Source organism: Anolis carolinensis, chromosome 6 (genome assembly GCF_035594765.1).
Source record: "Anolis carolinensis isolate JA03-04 chromosome 6, rAnoCar3.1.pri, whole genome shotgun sequence".
Lineage (NCBI taxonomy): Eukaryota > Metazoa > Chordata > Lepidosauria > Squamata > Dactyloidae > Anolis > Anolis carolinensis.
In genome coordinates this window covers 85,471,013-85,491,568 of record NC_085846.1, presented here as the reverse complement: position 1 = coordinate 85,491,568, position 20,556 = coordinate 85,471,013, and the positions used below count along the sequence as shown (strand labels likewise).

Sequence of the window (20,556 nt, the reverse complement as noted above, 5' to 3'; positions counted from 1 at the left end):
GGTAGGACTGGAAATGCAGTCAACAATCTCAACAGCACCACGCATTGCTCACCCCTGATTTAAGAGGAAAAAGACCAATGTGCAGAACAAATACCATTATCATTCCAGTGATTCCTAACCAGATGTTTTGGCCTTCAACTCCCAAAAGCTCTAACAGCTGGTAAACTAGCTGGGATTTCTGGGAGTTGTAGGCCAAAACACCTGGGGACCCACAGGTTGAGAACCACTGCTGTATTCGCAGTGATTGCACCTTCTGTAAGTCAATGACAGAGAGGTTGATTTGCATGAAGGTCTCAGATTCAATCTGTTACATTTCTGGAGCTGGAAGAATGCCAGGCTGAGACTTCAGGAAACCCCTTACCAGTTAGTGCAGCTCAAGGGTGGGCAAAATCCTGCCCAGTCTTCTAGATTGTTGTTACAACTCTAGCCAGCACGCCATATTGCCAAAACTATTGCTAACATTTTAGCACTATTGTATTTCACATCCCTTTCTCACAACATGGCCACAAAAATAATAAACTAAGAGTGGGAGCCAAGGAAGAAACCCACACCAAGATGTCTGACCAACAGGTACTCAAAGGAACAATGCAACATACTTCTAACACATTTCTTCAATTACCTTCAGAATAGGCATGCTGCACAAGAGTCTTTAAGTCTTTTCAACTTATGGCAACCATAAGGCAATCCTGTGATGGAGTTCTCTGGAGCTGTATGACTTGACCAAGTCCACCCAGTGAGTTTCCATGACCAAGCTGGTATCTAACCCTAGTCTTCAGAATCATAGTTCAATTTTCAAGCTACTACAACATGCTGGCTCTCAATGTTTATTATACTATCTGCATTTCAATAGTAAATTCACTGTTAGGATAATAATAATAATAATAATAATAATAATAATAATAATAATAATAATAATAATAACAACTTTATTTTTATATCCTGCCCCATCTCTCCGAAGGGACTCGGAGCGGCTCACATGGGGCCATGCCCGACGTCAATACAACAATCATAAAACAGTAATGATTCTGTATCTTTCTGTCCTGAGATTTGCTTAAATTGATGGTGACTTTCAGAGGATCTCATAAAGATAGCAACCACAAGAAGTTTCAAGATGGCTGTACAAGTATATTTCGTTAAAAGCAAAAGCCTCTATGTTTTTTGTCTATGTATACACTCCCTATTTCTTGACAGCACAACAACGTTCTTCTCTTCTCCATTAAAATGACAAAGCAGCCAGCTCACTTAGCTAATGCCTTTATGGGAGGCCAAGGCACAAGCCTTGTAAGAGTCTTAAATCTGCTTTAGATGACACAAACCTTTAACACTATTCAAGTATTTGAGTGTTGCACTTCTTAAAGCAACTTCTAGAATAAGATACTTTGACATTTTAAAGCATTTATCTCCGGAAGCAAGCTTGAGCTTAATTTATGTTCTAGTCACTTTGAGACTTTAAAAATAGATAGCAGCTCTTTAAATGCTCGTTTGTGCTATCCGGGTTTAAGAATCATATGATCCGCCTTTATGTTTTCCATATATTTTTCTAATTTGGGAAGGTATGATTTATATAAACACCTGGTCTTGATGAAAGAAGTAACTCAAATGATTTACAGCAAATACATGAAACAACAATAACTTAGAAACATTCCTTTTTCTGAAAGAGAAGTCTTAGAGTTTCCATTTTGATGGGTACCATTGGGATGACAAAGTTGCTGTCAAATGTGGGGAAGAGAAAAAAAATCTCATGGTGGGAGATATTCAGGATCTAAAGCACGCATCCAATGGCAGCCCAAAGAGCCTCTGACTATCTGTCCCTCTGTGACATTATTAAAACAGTTCAGCTAGTTACTGCCAAAGGCTTCAGCATCACTGCTACAAAATTCCTCAAGGCATTATAGAATAAAATCAGAAAACTGACACAAATGGAGGCTGCTACCCAAAAAATACTAGAACATGCCTAAAAGGGGGGATGTCTAAGAATAGAAAACACAATTGCCATATAAATGTAGCATTGAAAACAGAACCTCATGGTCTAGAAAGAAGCTTTAAAAAGGTACATTTTTGGACAGTAACTTACAGAGGTCTCCAGCCACTGGCTCTGCTAGCTGGGAGATTTGGAGAAACAATACTCAAAAAAGTTATTTTTTTTCTGCTCAGATCTGTAGTCTATTTAGAGCTATCTAGCACAACAAAATATCAAGGACTGTATTTTGCTGTTGTTTAGAAACTACTAGTTTGCTTCCAGCAGAAATGATGGAGGCTAATAGTGGGGTGAGGGTAGGGTGAAGCCGGAGATGAAATCTGATCAGCAACTGCACAAAATTGCAGGATACTGAGAAACAAAAGGCTCATTTAATATAGCCTAATGATTCCTGATAACAGAGAAGAGAAGAGAATGCCATTTTATAAAATGCTGTACTGCCTGTGAGATCTGCACGGGGTTGAACATGCAACACAAATATTGTTCTGGAAAGATAATGGCATTGTTTTCAATGTAGCAAAGGCAACATCTCATGAGATTGAAAAAGACGGCTTAGCTTTTATAGCTGACAAATTAGAGGGATGAATACTAAACACAGGCTCAAAATACAGAAGTCTTGTACCAAGAAGAAACTGGTAACCCTGAGATAAGCACAGAAGAATAAGATGCTAGAATTCTGAGAAGGTGAATGGACTGTAAAATACTCCCCATTATTAAACATATCTCTGGGAAAGCTTAAAAACAAATACTTAAGCACAATGAGAAAAAATGTTCTACTTCAATTTTATTTTTGCTGCTCTAACATTGTTGTAGAATGCAGCCTACCAGATATTTTTGGATTGCAACTCTCAGCACCACTGACAATGTCTCAGCCTGCGTAGACTTTATGGTCCAGTATCTGAAGAGCCACGCATTGTCCACCCTTTGTTACATTGGTAGCTGTTGGTATTTTTGTGTTGAGATTAGAATTTTTCACACTAGCAGCTTCAAATGCTACTACGTACAGTAGTCATGGGAGATATGTTCCAAGACACTCAAACCATATGGATACATGAAACCATGGATAATAGCGAATCCAGTATTTTTACTATACCTGCGCTGGAAGTATGACATAGAATCATACTAGAGAATCTGGAGACATTTCTGGGGAATGTTTTCTAGAGGCTGAGTATTTTTCTGGAGTGCTTTAGTTTTGTATTCCTATATGGCAGGGGGTTGGATTAGATGGCCTTTTCTCCCTTCCAATTCTAAAGATTTAAGAAAAGATGATCTGCTTCTTTAAAATGGGACCTGAGCCTCCATGGATTTTGATATTCTCAGAGGAATCCTGAATCTAAACCCCAGTGTATACCAAGGGCCCACTGTAAGTCGTCAGTCCATACTTGCAGTTTTGATTTTTGCTGATTTAATTATTCATGCATTTGATTAAAATTATCCCCTCTAGAAATTTCTAGGTCTATCAGTGTGACTCTGTGGGCAACTTCCTCTAGGCACACTGAAGGATCTATTCTAGAGATTTCTAGAGAGACCACCTCTCTGGAAATTTCTAGGTTCTTCAATGTGATTCTACAGTTAGTTTTCAGTGGAAGTTGACCATAGAGTTGTGCTGGACGACATGTCTCAGGTAAAAAATATAGCAATTATTTTATTTGTAGTTCATCCTTTTCATGGGGATTCTGTGTTCCTAACCTCAGTGAATATAGAGGGATAACTGTATAGCTAAATGAGAAACTCAACCTGATGGATTTTTTTTTTTGCAATGAGGCCCCTATTCTGCAACAGTTTAAAGTACAAGGAACTTAACACACATACCTAGTCACGCTCCAGCCATCTTTGTGATCTGTTTTGTCTATGAGTCATTTCAGGGTGTTTAGGAAATACCATCTTGCTGCAGTTCACTGGTTGTTTTCGATTTTGGAAGCCATTCTTGTTTTTCATTGGAACTAAAATCATGGCCTCTTAATAAATTGAATAAGTGTGCTGAAGCTTGCTATCTTAAATGCCAGCAAACCATAATGTCTCAAAGCCTTTATAGAGTGAATTTATCTTCACAAAAATGGACAAGTCAGCATGAGCTGGCTTTGCTTTTATGTGCTCAGCTTCTTTACTGTTAGACCTCCCAATTAAAGATTGTATAGAATCTTTTAAGTATTTATGTGTGCTAAAATAAGCCAGTTTATCTCAAAAATGATGCTTCATTGCTTCATTACCACGTCTCTTTTCCCATTGTGTATTGATACAGACTAATGTATGTATCTCTTTGTAAAAGGCGGAGAACGTAAAAGGCTAGAGAAACATCCTGTGTGTAAAAGATTCATAAAACTCTATAAAGCCTCCCACTTTAAGGAGGTGATTCTTGTTACTGGAGACCATCTTCTCCACTTGCTAAAATTAAGATTTCACCACTTGGCTTAAAATAGGTTAAGCTACTTAAGCCCACTCACATGGGCAAATTTGGATGAAACCAGTTAGACACGAAAGGCTCCAATAAGTAGCCATGTTTTTACTTGCTACCCGAATGCGCCAGTGTCTGTGCCAACTGGCCCGTTAATGCAATGATTCCCAATGTGAACCACAGTTTTGGTCATGGAATCCTTCAGAAGACATTTGTTTTACTATATAACCCTAACTCTATTCCTGGATTTTACTAAGAACTGTGAACTCACAAAGTTCCTCCTTCTTTCATCTACTTCTATTGCCAGAGTGTTTTGTATAACGTACTAAGTTTGGAAATAAAGAGAAGTTATTTTAAATATAGCCAGAAATGTGAGATTGCCCTGAACTGAACTGAATGGAATAGTGGTAGGCTAGCATTTATAAGACAGAGAATCCTATGGTTGTTGGTAGAAAACCAAGAGCACTCTAGTTCTCAACCTGTGAGTCCCCAAGTGCTTTGTCCTACAACTCCCAGAAATCACATCCAGTTTACCACCTGTAAGGATTTTTGGGAGTTGAAGGCCAAAACATCTGGGGACCCACATGTTGAGAACCACTGCTCTAGTGTGTGTGCTGCAACTTCCTCAGAAATTCTGTATACTTTCCCTGGAGAGTTTGTTTGGTTGGAGATGCCACACTATAATAAAAACAATTTCCATTGCTGGGTAGGCATTTGGAGATAACCTTCTCTCCCCTTTCCTTCACATTAGAGACAGTGAAATAGTTAGCCTCATGTAGTTTTATTTTTTTAATCTGTCTTAAATTTAAAAATTATGAGTTTTTGTGAACCTTAGGATTCTGTAGAACAGTTTGCAAACCACTGCTCTAAAGGAAAGCTATTCCATAACTAGGATGCCACCACAGACACTCTGGCAGAAGGTCACCACTTCTATTATGCAAAATGGGGAGTGTTCCTTGGATGGCAGAATGCCACAAGGGGAAAATCTGCACCAATGCCAGGAATGCTCCCACTTTGCTTGACATCTTCCCCATGGCATACTTTCCTATTATATGTGACTATAACCCTGCTTTCTTGCCTCCCTTACTTGGGTCCCTTCTCTTACTATCAGCGATAGCAGTGGGTTTATAGCTGCCGTGTTTGTTTGCAACAATTTTTGAACTGGCAACTTTCAAGACATTGAGGGATGAGTGGTGGTGGCTGGGTGCCTTTAAATCACTTGACCCCCATGAATTTCATGGGGTTTTTTTAAGCAAAGAAGACTCAGAGATGGTTTTGTCAGTTCCTTTCTCTGAAATATAATCTACAACGCCTAGTGTTTATAAGGGATCTCTTATCCAATTACTAGAGCCCCTGGTGGCACAGCAGATTAAACCCTTGTGCTAGCAGGACTGTTGACTTGAAGGTTGGGTTGCTGACCTGAAGGTTGCCAGTTCGAATCCAACCTGGAGAGAGTACAGATGAGCTCCCTCTATCAGCTCCAGCTCCATGCGGGGACATGAGAGAAACCTTCCACAAGGATGATAAAAACATCAAAAAACATCTGGGCATCCCCTGGGCAACATCCTTGCAGACAGTCAATTCTCTCACACCAGAAGCGACTTGAAGTTTCTCAAGTCGCTACTGACACACACACAAAAATCCAATTGTTAACTAAGGCTGATCCTGCTTAGCTTCCTAGTTCCAATTTGATCTGATGCCATTAAGGTACTTAGGTCTGCCACCACAAAAACATACTGGACGCCCACATATTATGCTATGACGTTTATCCCCTGTAAAGTATCCTACTTTCTTTGACAGTATGCGAAACAAAGACAGCAACTATTCATAGCCCATTATGGATATGAATATAATTTGGGGTTGGTATGGGGGGTTTTGGGGGGGGGGGGGAGCTACAATAAGGGGAATGAAGCATTGCAGTTACCAGAAGATGGTACCCAGTGAAAACAGGGTTTTCTTCAAGCTGGAGTCCAATTGTGCTAAAGGACATAGAGATTTCTAGAGCAAAAACTTCTCTAGGAACTTCAAAGTTCTCTAGTGTGATTCTGTGTTCAGCCTCTGCTGGAAGATCTAAAAATTTGCAGAGGAGTGTTTTCTCAAATTAAAAAATAGCAATTTTCTTTATTCACAGTTCTTTACTTCCATGGGGGGGGGGGGGGGGGCGTGCCCTAACCCCAGAAAATGTGGAGGAATAACTGTGTTTGCTGGTCTTTTTAAGATAAAAAGGAAAAAAAATCTATTATCTTTCTCAAAATGAAACATGCATACCTCATGCAGTTCAGAACTGGTTATGTATCTGCACTACATATATCTCTGGTTTGTCTTTAGAAAACGAAGGAATTATCTTTATGCAGCACTTTGGCTTTAATTAACTTTGTCATAATAATGACAAAATGAGGAGTAATGTTCACTAGGTGAGAACCACGTCTAATTTGATCATAATTGCTGTCATAGATTGCATGTTCAGTTCATACTTGTACCATCTGGTTTACAGAGAGTGAAAAACTGGCAGACAATTTGCCTGGGAGCAAATTTTAATTATATTGCATCACTGTGAAACTCTGAAGAGTACGGTTTTGCAATGAACATACCGCATAACCTTCTGATGAAGAAAGAACTGACCACACTGAACTGGAAAAATACACATCAGAGGTTTGTGGCTTAAGTTTGTTCATTCTTAAAAAGCAAAAACTATGTTACTTTTAATTCCCAAGATTTTCCTTAACAAAAGATGATGAGAAATACTTCTGGGAAGCATCACAAAGGGAAATGCTGGCCATTCATAACTGTTCTGTAATTTTGCCACATAACACACCAGGTCTGATTTGACCTTTATTCTCCTTAGAGGACAACTTGGCTTTAGTACTGAAAAGAAACTATCAAACAGTTTCTCAAGCAGCAAAAATACTTTTATTAATCAGTCTGAATAGTAATACTAAAGAACTGTCATAGACTTTCAAAGAATTCACATCACCTTATATACATGAAATGTATTGTATTTTGATAAAACAAATCCAAATGTTTTAGAAGTGAACTCATTCAATGGCTCTACTCTAGTAAGGGCTGTCCAAAGGATGCAGCCCTGAATATCTTCTAGAACACACTGAAGGAGATTAGGTGATTTATTTCCAGAAAAGGTTTGGGTTAAGAAGTAAGATTGAAAATGCACTATTACTGAGAAGTTTGATAGGACGACAAAGGTCTAGGGATAATTAAGCATTGCATAGACGATAATTTGATTTTCTACGGGTGAAATGCAAACTAACACACATTGGAAAGAAACCAACTCAAATGTCATACAGACACTGAACAGCTAGGAATTAAGCCAAAGCTCTGAAAATTCAAACATATTAATGGCCAATTTAATGAGATGTCTACTGAGCGCACCACACAGTCACAGACATAAAGTGCAAAATGGCTTTTAAATGTAGAGGTTTTTGTGTCTATTACCATTTATACATTGATAATATAATCCCATTTGAGCTCTTTGATTTGCTTATTAAGAAAGAATACTTTACAACTATCAGGAAGAAATAAAAGCATTAAAGGAAAAAGCAGCAAGCTTTCCAGACTACTAATCAGAAACAGTGTAAGAATGATGAATGAACACACAGATATTTGTATTAGAAGGCACACAAACCACAGCAAGAACTATGAAACTTAGATGATTTTTTTCACCCACTTCTTTTCCCAACAGTTTTCTTGAAGAGGCTTAATGGCATCTTTCTTTCTTTTTTTTTAAAGAGGATTTGCTTAAATAAGTAATAGGACCACCACATCAATTATACTTTTGGACACATTGGCACTGCATACATTTAGTTAATTTTGTTGGAAATGACATCAAACCATCGAACACATAACAAAAACAAACTTTTTGAAATTGTTTCATTTCAAGCACACTAAATAAAACATTCCTTAACTGCTGGATTAATATGTGTTGGAAATAACAGCCTTCATCAAGCCTTTTCTAGCAATCAGTTTGTCTATGATCTCATTGCTTACTGTTTCCTGTATGTATGCTCTGGTGTGCAGCATCCTTCAATTTGTAGTTTTCTGAGATCACATGCGTTTTCCCCTCTCCTTTTGACTATGTGACCTGTTGACAGGGCCGGCCCCACTATGGAGGCACCTGACGCCGCCGCCTCGGGCGCAGGCCCGGGGGGGCGCCGTCAGGCTGGGCGGGAGGCGGGGCACCGCCCTGACGGTGCCCCGCCTCCCGCCCAGTGCGCCCTGGCCCGTCTGGCCTGTTCTAGCTGGCCAGAATGCAGCGGAGGTCCCTGCAGGCCGCAATCGCGGCCTACAGGGACCTCCGCTGCAGTCTGGCCTGCTAGGAAAGGCCAGACGGGCGAGCGGGAGTAGCGGAGGCGGGGCCAGGGCACGCTGGGCAGGGGGGCGGGGCCAGAGCTGGCTCCGCCTCCGCTACTCCCGCTCGCCCGTCTGGCCTTTCCTAGCAGGCCAGAAAGCAGCGGAGGTCCCTCCAGGCCGCAATCGCGGCCTGGAGGGACCTCCGCTGCTTTCTGGCCTGCTAGGAAAGGCCAGACAGGCGAGCGGGAGTAGCGGAGGCGGAGCCAGCTCTGACGCCGCTCCCCCCCCGCCCAGCGTGCCTTGGCCCCGCCTCCCACGCAACGTGGGAGGCGGGGCCAAGGCACGCTGGGCGGGGGGGGAGCGGCGTCAGAGCTGGCTCCGCCTCCGCTACTCCCGCTCGCCTGTCTGGCCTTTCCTAGCAGGCCAGACGGGCGAGCGGGAGTAGCGGAGGCGGAGCCAGCTCTGACGCCGCTCCCCCCCCGCCCAGCGTGCCTTGGCCCCGCCTCCCACGCAACGTGGGAGGCGGGGCCAAGGCACGCTGGGCGGGGGGGGGAGCGGCGTCAGAGCTGGCTCCGCCTCCGCTACTCCCGCTCGCCTGTCTGGCCTTTCCTAGCAGGCCAGACGGGCGAGCGGGAGTAGCGGAGGCGGAGCCAGCTCTGACGCCGCTCCCCCCCGCCCAGCGTGCCTTGGCCCCGCCTCCCACGTTGCGTGGGAGGCGGGGCCAAGGCACGCTGGGCGGGGGGGGGAGCGGCGTCAGAGCTGGCTCCGCCTCCGCTACTCCCGCTCGCCCGTCTGGCCTGCTAGGAAAGGCCAGACAGGCGAGCGGGAGTAGCGGAGGCGGAGCCAGCTCTGACGCCGCTCCCCCCCCGCCCAGCGTGCCTTGGCCCCGCCTCCCACGCAACGTGGGAGGCGGGGCCAAGGCACGCTGGGCGGGGGGGGGAGCGGCGTCAGAGCTGGCTCCGCCTCCGCTACTCCCGCTCGCCCGTCTGGCCTGCTAGGAAAGGCCAGACAGGCGAGCGGGAGTAGCGGAGGCGGGACCTCCGCTGCTTTCTGGCCTGCTAGGAAAGGCCAGACGGGCGAGCGGGAGTAGCGGAGGCGGAGCCAGCTCTGACGCCGCTCCCCCCGCCCAGCGTGCCCTGGCCCCGCCTCCCACGCTGCGTGGGAGGCGGGGCCAGGGCACGCTGGGCGGGGGGGGCGGGGCCAACTGTGGCCCCGCCCCCCTCACTAATCGCCCTGGCCCCGCCTCCCACGCAGCGTGGGAGGCGGGGCCAGGGCGCGGGAGGCGGGGCCGGTGGCGGGGGCGCTTTTCAGCACCCCCGCTTCCCATTAAAAAATCTCTCCGGCCGGCCCTGCCTGTTGATAGCTGTTTTGTTACAAGAGAGATTTTTTTTCTATTTTTATGTGTGTCAGGAGTGACTTGAGAAACTTCAAGTCACTTCTGGTGTGAAAGAATTGGCTGTCTGCAAGGACATAGCTCAGAGGATGCCCAGATGTTTTTTTTTATGTTTTTACCATCCTTGTGGGAAGCTTCTCTCATGTCCCTGCATGGAGCTGGAGCTGATAGAGGGAGTTCTTGCACGCTCTCCCCAGATTGGATTCGAACCGGCAGCCTTCAAGTCAGCAACACAACCTTCAAGTCATCATTCCTGCCAGCACAAGAGTTTAACCCACTGCACCACCAGGGGCTCTTACAAGAGAGATGTCCTGGCTGACTGGCACAGGGAACCATCCCAAAGATATCTGGAACCGGACTAATAAGTTTTTGTATCTGTGTATGCTGAACACATGAAAGTTGTGAGTAAACCAAAAATGTCATTTCAATCACAGTCTGTTTCATTTTTGTCTCTTGAGTGCATGATATGAAACAAGTTGTTTTATGGGAGATTACTTTTGGGGCATTGGATAAAAACACTTCTAAAGTTCTGCTGTTTTTATGCACTGGCAAATCTCTGTTTTCTGCACAGATCAGAGATTGCAGGTTATTCAGTCTAACAACTGAAACCATTGCCCCTAGCTTAATTATATTTGGTTATATACTACAAAAGGAGATTCTGCTCTAAGGGGTTTTTTGGCTCTTCTCTAAAAGATTATGTTCTCGAATAAATTTAACTGGAAGCCTCAATCTATTTTGAAATAATTATAAAGTAAACTTGAAGGCCGATGATCGTGTATTGTTGTGAGCCTTGGAAGTCATTTCTGACTTGCAATGGCCATATAATGGAATTTTCTTTAAAATATTTGTTCAGTCACTTTCCATGGCTGACTGGGATTTGAAACCAATCTTCGAGTGCAACATTCAAACCACTACATCATGCTGATTCTCCATTTAGACCAGAGGTGTCCGACCTGTTGGCTTTCCTGGGCCACAATGGAAAATAATTGTCTTGAGCCACACACATTAAATACACTCACATTAAATACACTCACATTAACGATAGCTGATGGGGGGGGGGGGGGACATGCATAATTAGTTATATCTGTCACTTCATAATGCATCGCCCAGTTTGAAAAAAATCATCGAGCAGCTCTTCTGGCTAAATTGTTTGCCATTATAATGTGAATTACAGATAATTGATATTTGTGGACATAATGTAAGGTACTCTGATTATTCCATTCCATTCTGTTGTCATCTCCAAAGTTCATGCTTGAGAACCATGTGATTGAGTTACAAAAACAAAAAGCACCCAAAGACACCTCATAATGTTTTAAGTACCGTATATACTCGAGTATAAGCTGACCCGAATATAAGCCGAGGCACCTAATTTTACCATTAAAAAACTGGGAAAACATTGACTCAAGTATAAGCCGAGAGTGGTAAATTTCAAAAATAAAATAGATACCAATAAAATTGTATTAATTGAGGCATCAGTAGGTTAAATGTTTTTGAATATTTACATAAAGCTCAAATTTAAGATAAGACTGTCCAACTCTAATTAAATCTTTATTCTCATCTTCTTCAATGTAAATGTGCTTATATATCCTTTTAATAATAATAAAGTAAAATAATACATGTAATAATAATAATAAAAAATACAGGAAAATAATAAATGTAATAATAAATAGAGTAAAATACTAAATGTAATAATAATAATAATAATAATAATAATAATAATAATAATAAGATCAAAGTGAAATAATAAACATATTAATAATAAAAATAGAGTAAAATAAATGTAATAGTAACAACAATAATAGAGAAAAATAATAAATGTAATAATACCAACAATAATAGAGAAAAATAATAAATGTACCATATATTCTCGAGTATAAGCTGACCCAAATATAAGCCAACCAGGACCCTCACCCGAGTATAAGCCGAGGGGGGCTTTTTCAGTCTTTTAAAAAGGGCTGAAAAACTAGGCTTATACTCGAGTATATACAATAAGTTGACAGTTTTGTGTTGGGCCACATTCAAAGGCATCCTAAGCCATGTGCAGGTTGGACAAGCCTGATTTGTACTAAGGCTAGATTACAGTCCATACTCCAACTCTCAAACAGTTTAGTGTACAGGGGTATATACCACAGGACAAAATAGCCAGAAGGAAAACTATACATAGCTAATCACGACTAGAAGCCTCCAGTTACATAATCCCAATCTGATACATTTACATGTTGTTCAAGAAGACTGTGATCTTAAAATAGATCACTAGTAATGATTCACAACAGGTGAAGCATTTCTCAAATATGGCCAAAGAGACACAGATGGAGACTATAGGTATCCCTTAGGTAAGCCAATACATTCTCCCGCACAGTGCTTCTCTTGTACATGTCATTTCAGATTTCACCATTCAAAGTATCAGCACCACATCTCGAATCATCAACTGCATCTTTCATCTGCCTTTCCAGTAGTTAAGATCAAGTTAATGAATTGCTAATTTATTTATTCATCTCCCCCAGCCCCAAGCACACACATCTATATATATAAAAGAGTGATGGCATCAGGGCAGTGGACAAAACAACAAAACTACAGGCCCCCCAACCTCGAAATTTGACAACACAACCCATCATCCACGCCTCTAGGTTGATACAACAAAAAGAAAAGAAAAATAAAGTCCTAATTAGAGGGAGAGCAATAATTGTTTTTATCCAATTGCTGCCAGTTTAGAGGGCTAATCTCTGCCCACTTCGTTGCCTAGCAACCAAGGGACAGCCAGGTTTCAGTTAGGGGACAGGCACAGTTAGGCCTCACTTAGGCTTCTTCCACAGATTATCTAATTTGCACTGGATTATATGGCAGTGTAGACTCAAGGTCCTTCCACACAGCTATATAACCCATTTATAATCTTATATTATCTGCTTTGCACTGGATTATCTTGACTCCACACTGCCATATAATCCACTTCAGTGTGCATTTTATACAACTGTGAAGAAGGGGCCTCATATAATCCAGTTCTGAGCAGATAATATAAGATTAGAAATATACAGTAGAGTCTCACTTATCCAACGTAAACAGGCCGGCAGGATAAGTAAATATATTGGATAATAAGAAGGGATTCAGGAAAAGCTGATTAAACATCAAATTAGGTAATCGTTATACAAATTAAGCACCAAAACATCATATTATACAACAAATTTGACAGAAAAGGTAGTTCCATGCGCAGTAATGCTATGTAGTAATTACAGTAGAGTCTCGCTTATCCAACGTTCTGGATTATCCAACGCATTTTTGTAGTCAATGTTTTCAATATATCGTGATATTTTGGTGCTAAATTCATAAATACAGTAATTACTACATAGCATTACTGCGTATTGAACTACTTTTTCTGCCAAATTTGTTGTCTAATATGATGTTTTGGTGTTTCATTTGTAAAATCATAACCTAATTTGATATTTAATAGGCTTTTCCTTAACGCCTCCTTATTATCCAACATATTCGGTTATCCAACATTTTGCCAGCCCACTTATGTTGGATAAGTGAGACTCTACTGTACTGTATTTACAAATTTACCAGTAAAATATCACAATGAATTTGAAACACTGACTACAAAAACATTGATTATGAAAAGGCAGACTGTGTTGGATAATCCAGAACATTGTATAAGCGAATGTTGGATAAGTGAGATTCTACTTTGATATGAAATAATTTCTAGGATAGAATAATGCAGAACAATATAATCTCTAAAACCAGGACAGTAATAAAGAAATAAAGAAAGTAAATAAAGCAAGGAAATTGGAAATTCCACAAAGGAAACAATCAGGGCCAGCTAACACCTCCCAAGAAAGGATTCTTCCAGAAAGGAAGCTGAGAAGGCAGTGAAGCACTATGTATTACCAAAGTCCTTATTATTACTATCATTACTATCCTTACTACTACTATTATTATTATTATTATTATTATTATTATTATTATTATTGTGTTGCGGTCAACCGTGAAAATGAATACAATCTGGCTCCAAGTATTCAAAAACACTAAAATCAGAATATAAAAAAATTAATGTGGTATAATAAAACAGAACAATACAATCTCTAAAATCAGAACACTAAATAAAGAACAACACTCTGAAAATAGGGGAATTCCACACAGGAAACAATCAGGGCCAGCTAACACCTCCCAACAAAGTATTCCCATCATCAAAGTCTGGCCAATCCTCTGTTTTCTCAGGGCCACAGACAGTAGAAGCATATAAAATATCGCAAACAACACCACTCTGAAAACAAGGTAATTCCAGACAGGAAACAATCAGGGCCAGCTAACACCTCCCAACAAACAAATCACTCAGGGAGGAAACAGTCAGGCTTTAAAGCTGCAAGGCCATTACATCCTAATCATTTTTCCTAATTGCAGCATTCATACTTGCCTCCAACAGACAAAAAAAAAAACAATCAGAAATATTGCATATTCACAACCTTTAGGAAATAATGTCCCCTGATGGCACAGCATGTTAAAGCGCTGAGCTGCTGAACTTCTGGACCGAAAGGCCGCAGGTTTGAATTGGGGGAACTGACAGAGCCCTCACTGTTAGCCCCAGCTTCTGCCAACCCAGAAGTTCAAAAACATGTAAATGTGAGTGCATCAATAGGTACTGCTCCGGTGGGAAGGTAACGCCGCTCCATGCAGTCATCCCACATGACCTTGGAGGAGTCTACGGACAACGACGGCTCTTCGGCTTAGAAATGGAGATGAGCACCAACCTCCAGAGTCAGACACGACTGGACTTAATGTCTGGGGAAAACCTTTACCCTTTACCTTAACTACCACCAATTCCTCAATACTTTATTTCCCATACCACCATTCTTCGCCACAGCAACGCGTGGCCGGGCACAGCTAGTCCTTTATAAAAGGTTGACCAAAAGAGTTCACCAGTGATAACAATCTCCTAATAGCTTTAAACTACTGTATTTCTTTAATTCTAAAGTGAACTTTCCCCCATATAACTGTTGCTTTCTAATATATAAATATACTTTTTTCTGTTGATGGTACTGAAATTAGTGTGTATCTTACAATCGATGGAGTCTTACAATCAAAGTCATATGATGTTATGTAAATCCAAAATTACAAATAGTTTGAGGCTACACCATAATTTCTGCATTTCATCCATTCTTAGATGTCTCCCCCCCCCCCCCCCGATATAAATATCTCTAAAAACTGGGTGCATCTTAGAAGCGTGGGTGCTTTTTATGTACATAAATAAAGCCTTTTGGTTGATTTGGTACTGAAATTAGTGTACGTCGTAGTCTTACAATCAATGGCATCTTAAAATTGAAGAATTACAGGAGATGCTCCTTACTCCTTAATTTAGATGAAATTCTCTAATATGCCACACTTGTAAAAAAAATAATGTTGCATATTGATCCATCAGTTAAGGAACGTTTTATTTAGTGTGCTTGGATTGGAAAAAAAAATCAAAAAGTTTGTTTTTGTTATTATGTGCTAGTGTAACAGAAATGGGAAAATGGGTTTCCTTCAAATAAACAATGGTAGCTTTTCAATAGTCTTAAGCACTCAAAGGCAAGTCTCTTCAAGTTAAATGGAATTTACCCCCCAAGTCGGTACGTTTAGAAACAACAGCTTTCATTTCTTAAACCGCACATTGCCTAAAACAGCCTTGTGAGGTATTTATGTTTTGTAATATTTAAAAAAAAAGTCATTGTTGAATGAATCACTCATGTATCTTCATACCAATTCATTAACTCATATTCTCCAAGTGAAACTGCAGGTTTACACTAACATTGTGAAGTAATGCTTAGCAATTAATGTTTCATGTTGTGTACTTCATGCTATATGCCTTAGAAAACATGGGGCCACATGTTTTTTTTGTTTTTGTTTTTGCATCTCTCAAGATCACTCTTGTAAGGAAGTTAAAGGCTTTTGGAGGAAAATACACGACCAGTCACAAAAAATATTAAAGATGAAGTACGACTTAAAGCCGGAGTACAATCTATTAAATATAATGGACTTTGAGTTAGGAAAGAATAAAGATAAACTTTTATTCTATATAACGGCAGCAGCTAGGAATCTCATCGCGCAGAGGTGATGCACAAGAGAAATTCCAACCGTGGACATGTGTTTTATAAAATTAAGAGAATATATGGACATGGATCTGCTGTCCTTTCTGCTACGAGACCAGAATAGGATACACAGAATGGATTGGTCACCACTGAAAGAATATCTGCGGGTAAATAGGCAGAAAGAGTTGGGACAGCATAACTGGATGAGGATGAAGGGAGGCTATTAGAAGGAGAGGATAAACAAAGGAACGAACAAGGATGGTGCTTGCGGCAGCAAGTTAAATATATATATATATATATATATATACACACACACACACACACACACACACACACACACACACACATATAAAGAGATGTATGTAGACAGATAGATAGATAGATAGATAGATAGATAGATAGATAGATAGATAGATAGATAAGGAATAAAGAACAGAAGCAAATTTCCTTGTGGAATGGACCGGAGGTCGTCAAACTTCTAATCTCAAACACAACTGTTATATTCTAGCATGCTTGTAAACGTTGATACTCTCTTCTCTGTCCCCTTTCTGGTTTCCTCCCCCCCCTCTCTCTTTCTTCTTTCTTGTTTCTTTTTTTTTTTTTCCTTATTTCATTCTTTCACCAATCAGTACAATCCTGGAGTTTATGGTTTGGAGAGACAATAGAGCTTTCTGGCTGAAAGATCTAAATACCTCCTTCCTGAACTACAAATCTCAGGATTCCATAAGATGGAATCATGACAATTAAAGCAAAATACAGCATTATAATTTTGTGATGTGAAGGGTCTCAGATGTTGAGCTTGGTTTGGCCTTTGGTGCAGTCATAAAGCTGCAAGAGGGTATCCAAGGGAGATGTAGTGGTTCAACCCACTCATCCAGAATGCACTATCATGACATATAGCAGTGGTTCCCAATCTTTGGGCCTCCAGGTGTTTTGGACTTCAGTTCACACAATTTCTAACAACTGGTAAACTGGATAGAATTTCTGGGAGTTGAAATCCAAAACACCTGGAGGCCCGAAGGTTGGGAACCACTAACATAGAGGATGTATTCGCACTGCATAGTTGTAGCTGTCTGATAGAACTTTAATTGTCATTTTATGGAATCCAGGGATTTTGGCGAAGTATTTCTTAATTCTCTGCAAGTCTAGTCCGGTGCTTCTCAGAATGTCTGATGTGAGGGTTTCCTGTTAACCCTGCTTTGTAGTTGCACCCATCAGTTACAATAGCTTATTTCTTTCATGGAAACTCACAGGGACTAGCAGTTGATGGTTCACAGACTGCCATTGTTGTTTATTTATTCAGTTGTTTCTGACTCTTTGTGACCTCATAGACCAGCCCACGTCAGAGCTCCCTGTCAGCCGTTGCCGCCCCGAGTTCCTTCAAGGTCAAGCCAGTCACTTCAAGGATACCATCCATCCATCTTTCCCTTGGTTGGCCTCTCTTCCTTTTTCCTTCCATTTTCCCCAGCATCATGATCTTCTCCAAGCTTTCCTGTCTCTTCATGATGTGGCCAAAATACTTCATCTTTGCCTCTAATATCCTTCCCTCCAGTGAGCAGCCGGGCATTATTTCCTGGAGGATGGATTGGTTGAATCTTCTTGTGGTCCAAGGCACTCTCAGACTGCCACTAGTTCATATAATTTTAATAGCACTGTTCAAGTACACTCCCCTGAACTAAAACCAAGAGCTCCCTAGAAAGGAACTCTCAGCCCATCCATACATATACATACACAAATCCAAAAATTCCACCAGACAGAGCCAGAACAGTTCAGGGTTCTCCAACTACAACTGCCTAGTGTAATGAGAGCAACAGAGGGCCCTTGCAGACATGATCTGATCCCAAGTTTTCTGCTTTAAACTGGATTATATGAATCTGCACTGCCATATAATCTGGGATAAACTGCAAACCTGGGATCAGATCCTGGGATATAGGGTCTCCAGTCACTAGTATCCAGTGAAAGGTATGGAAATGAATAAAATGCATATTTGAATATTTCCATTTAGAGGTGGATTATTTAAAGAGCAAGATAGAAAATTTAAGACTTGTTGATGAATACTAATCTCAAAGCATGGATAAAGCATATTTACCTCGAAACTATAGGGTTCATAGAGTACTGTATTCAGATGGCATGGCTAAGAGAATGCAACCACAGACAAACAGCACATTATCTAGAGAAACAAAGTACAGTGTTCCCTCACTACTTCATGGTTCACTTATCGCGGATTCACTGTTTTGCGGTTTTTCAATAAACTCTAAAAGATTATCATAAATCATAAAAAATTACAATGCACAGCCTAAGGAAGGGAGGAAGGAGAAGCCAAAGGGAGAGAAAAGGAGCCCAAGCGGCAACGGGAGGAAAAGGAGGTGATTTATCAACACACGATTGGTTGATAAAGATTTAGAATAGTGTATAACTACTAAAATAATGTATAAATATTAAAATTAATATAGTGCCCCTACTTCGCGGATTTTCACTTATTACAGGTGATCCTGGAACCTAATCCCCACGATAAGTGAGGAAACATTGTATCTCATTTTAACTTCCATATCTTTTGAGGTTGTTTATAATTTCATAGCTTTATACTTTTCATCGTCCTTGCCTGCCTCACCACACAATTATTCTCACAAAAAACCTATGAGAAAGGGTTAGGCTCCGAGTTAGGAAAGTAATCCAAAATAATCCAATGAGTGTCATGAGCAAATATTATTATATGTAAAGAGATAGTTGTGTTAATCTCCTATAGCAAAAGAGGTAGGAAGGGAACATTATTTATATTTGTTTTATTTAATTTAGTTTTATCTCCGCTTTCTCCTGATTTAAGGATTCAAGGTGACACTTATAACACTAACTGGTTTTTATTTGTGCACAAGGTTTTGTAGATATAAACCCACTTCTTTGGATGTAGTCCAAAGTGATAATGTATCAAAGATTCACCCTTCCTCTGTTTCATGGACAAATATGGATTTCAATCCAGATCTCTCAACCTCAGTCCTAGATTAATAAATTTAACATTAATATGTTTTTGAACTTGGGTGCTGGAGGAAAATCCTGAGAGTGCCTTGGACTGCAAGAAGATCCAACCAATCCATACTCCATTGGAGGGAAGGATATCAGAGGCAAAGATGAAGTATTTTGGCCACATAATGAGAAGACTGGAAAGCTTGAAGAAGATCGTGATGCTGGGTAAAATGGAAGGAAAAAGGAAGAGAGGCCGACCAAGGGTGAGATAGATGGATGGTATCCTTGAAGAGACTGGCTTGACCTTGAAGGAACTGGGACTGGTCCATGAGGTCACGAAGAGTCGGAGACAACTGAGTGAATGAACACACACAAATATGTTTTGAGCCTTCAACTCCCAGAAATACTAACAGCTGGTAAACTGGCTGGGATTTCTGGGAATTGTAGGTCAAAAACATCTGGCGACCCCAGGTTCAGAACCACTGCTATAGACTAAAATTGTGGTGCAACACTTCTTATCCAAAACTTGTGGTTAAGCTTTCAAAATTTTCAAAAATAATGATATGGGCCATTGCGAAAACTGAGATTTCATTTTTCAAGCAGAAACAAATGCAATTACAGCTTTGATCTTATGACTCTACATGATGCATAGTTTTAGCTCTTCCAAGAATAAACCCGCATCACAGTGAAAGCCAGAAGCTAGATTTTTCAAAAGCCAACCTTGCATCTCAGACCACAATTCACCATTTTAGAAGAGGGATATCCATCCAGATATTTCCACTCCGTCCCCAGCTGCTCTCTCTCACTTTCAAAGTCCTCAAAAGTTTGCAGCATACTTCAAAGGAAGACAACATACCTTTTTCCTCTCCTCAGTCAGGGGTAGACAACTTCCATTAAGCCATTTCTTTCGAGATCTCCCCCTAAGGATGCCTTCTTGGTGGTTCCATGCAGCTTTCCAAAAATGCAGACAAGTTAGCAACCCAATTGGCAGCCCACGCCTTCTGCTTGTGGGTGGCAAGCAATGCCTTGTGGGACGTGGAGTCCTGCTGCGATTTCACAACCCCAGTGGAATCCGCCTCCTACAAGAGACTGAACTACATTACCCACAGGCCCATTCGGCTCACCTGGGCTCCCACCTGAAACCAGGCAAACACGTCTGATCACTGAAGTTTCGCCTTCGGGCGGCAGAGAAGAGGCACGGAAGGGGTGGGTACCGACTTCAGCTTTTGTATTTAGTTTTTTCTGTCCTTTGTTTGTTTTAACAGTGTTGGAATTGAATGAGCATTTCACTATGAACAGATCCAGTCGATTAACGAAGTCGAAGCAGGCTGTGTGTCTGGTGTCTCGCTTTGACTTGATGTCAAAGCTGTTGGTGTGAGGTTAAAATCATAATGAACTGGAATAACTGGAACCTACAGGTGAAAAACCTGCGGGCTGTGAATAGGTGGACAAGGCACTAATGGTTTCA

At 41.0% G+C, this 20,556-nt stretch overlaps 1 protein-coding gene across 1 annotated transcript in view; it reads right to left on the bottom strand.

Annotated features, from left to right (window-relative positions):
• Positions 1-20,154, bottom strand: part of macc1 (MET transcriptional regulator MACC1) — a 46,080-nt gene extending 25,926 nt beyond the window's left edge. The window contains exon 1 of the mRNA XM_003222143.4: positions 19,945-20,154. The gene's annotated coding sequence lies outside the window, so the exon portion shown is untranslated. The remainder of the gene's footprint in view (positions 1-19,944) is intronic.
• Between the last annotated feature and the right edge of the window lie 402 nt (positions 20,155-20,556).